This window comes from Tinamus guttatus, unplaced genomic scaffold (assembly GCF_059628265.1).
Source record: "Tinamus guttatus ecotype Peru unplaced genomic scaffold, ASM5962826v1 Tinamus_guttatus_pri_ptg000030l, whole genome shotgun sequence".
NCBI lineage: Eukaryota > Metazoa > Chordata > Aves > Tinamiformes > Tinamidae > Tinamus > Tinamus guttatus.
In genome coordinates, this window is record NW_028288564.1 from 1459328 (window position 1) to 1461705 (window position 2378).

Genomic DNA, 2378 nt, shown 5'->3' on the forward strand with positions numbered 1-2378 from the left:
TGTATACCTACAAAAACAAGGAATCACCATTGCCTTCTTGAATCAACATAAGAGAAAACAAGTGGAACCCTTTGGGAGGATTTCATGGCATACTGCATATTTTTGCTAGCTAAGATTATCAGTTGTCATGATGCTGAGCTGAAGCAAAGCACATTAACCTGTGAAAACAGTGAATATGGACTGTATAACGGTGGCCTTTTGTACAGAAAAAAAAAAAAAAAAAAAGGATCCCTGAACTAAAAGATCCATGAATACATACAGTAATATTTAGATTGTCAGAGAAAAAAAAAAGGGTTTCTAAACCAGAATACTTGATGCTTGTTCTGTATGAATACTATTCCTAATGAAAAAAAGCACTCTGCTTTCAGTAGCAAAAAGTTTGCTGAATTTGGGATTCAGAATTAATTATTGCAGGGATCCTAATCAGAAGACTCTTGTGCATCAAGGAATTAGTATCCACACAACAGTTAACCTGCATAGGTGCATGCCTGTGCTGTGATGCCCATTTCCCATGGCCACAGAGCAAACTTAGCCAGCTAATCATAACAGAAGAGGCTGCAGGCAGCTCCCACGAGGCACCAGCGATTAGGCCACCTGCACGTCCTACTCTTTATCTAAAAGAGAAGCTACACGTTCTCATGTGAACATCCTTTTGCTTGACAGTAGGATGAGAAATGGATTTTTTTTTCTTCTAAGGAAATCCTATAAGAGCTCTGAAGACCAAAGTGCTGGTGAACGTCACCATGGGCAGGATCTGTGCAGCACGCTGTGTGTCTTGACTGAGATGTCTGGCCGATGCTCTATCAACTCGGGGTTCCCAGCAACAGAAGGGACGTAAGATTTAAATTCCTAATCTTTTATTCTACACCTGTCTGTGAATATTTTGATGAAATATTATATTATATGTAAAGATTAGAGCAGACATTCTTTCTTACTGAGATCCAGAATGACTCGGCATCTGCACAGGCATAGCTGGCACGATCTCAATAATAATGTGTCTTTTTGAAAAAAAGGAGAGCAATGTATTACAGTCTGAACAGGTGCCAGGCTGGTCCCACATGCAGATGTGGGAACTGCTGCACAATTTTTGGCTCAGGTGACCTTTCTACTGAGCTGGGAAAATGAGAAGGAGTTATCCGGATGCCCACCTCCAGCTGATATATTAATTTGTCCCAAAAAGCAAGGGATAGGAAAAGAGAAAAACAGGATTTGTGTTGTAGGTGGTTGTTCTTAACATGTTTGAAATGAGTGTGGGAACGTTTTGACCAGAGAGAAGCTTTACAAACGACTAATATGATCTGGGAAGAACTAGATCCGTGCACCAGGAAATGCTGGCAAATGCTTCTGGCTGTGCTGTCCAGGGCCAGGATGGTGGCCAGGGCAGTGTGTGCTCTGTGGGCAGTGGGTACAAGGCAAAGGCTGTGATTGCGAACTGTGGGACCATCGTTTTTGAATATGGTAAAGGGGAATCTCAGTGTAGGATGACTGTGTGAGATTGCACCCAGGGTGAATTGCAGACCATTGCTGAAGCTTACTGGCAAAAAAGAGGGCGATGGCTGATGTGACTGAGTGAGTTAAGTGTGAAAAAAATCAAATAGGGTGAAAGCTCTAATCCTATTAGGTAGTCTCTCCAGCAGGAGAGTGTGTGAGTGTGTATGTCAGTGTGCTGGACTATAGTGCTGATAACTGTGATGCTGCAGGGCAGCAGATGCAAGGAACAGCTAGTCAGGGTCTCCAGAGCTGGAGATCCAGCATGATTGTAACTCTTATGCCTTCAGGCAGCAAGTGCAAGGATCTAACAGCTGGTCAGGATCCTTTGGGGCTTTGCTGGCCATTTTGTGTGTAATCACAGTTGGAAGCTTTTGTGTGGGCAGAGATCTAGTGCGCATGTGAGCGCAATCATTATGCTTAAATCTCACATCACAGCCAGGTCCAGCCCTTAGCTGACTTATAAACCACCTTGAACTGGTGTTTAAATGCAGCAATGGGCTGTGAGGGGAGGGAGATTCCCTGGCTCTTGAAGTCTGTTCTGCTTGTGCTGTGACAGCTGGGAGCATCCCAGAGACTGCTCCGCAGTGATGGCATGGGGGAGTCATTCTTTTGCAAATGTACCCAAAATGTTGCAGGATCAAACTGTATAGCTCACTTAAGGAATATATTAGAAGCATCTCAACTACTGAACCAGCAAACTGTATTGGCCATAGAGGAGCAAAAGCTGAAGAAAACAGGCTAAATTCAAGCCCCCTATACTTTGCTCGCTGGAAATTGAATAAACAGTTACAAAACAAATATACATTTGCAAAAGAATGTCTTGTCCCATACACGATGACTTTTAGGTGAGGAATCAAACTCCCAGATGTGTTGAAAACAGTACTTTT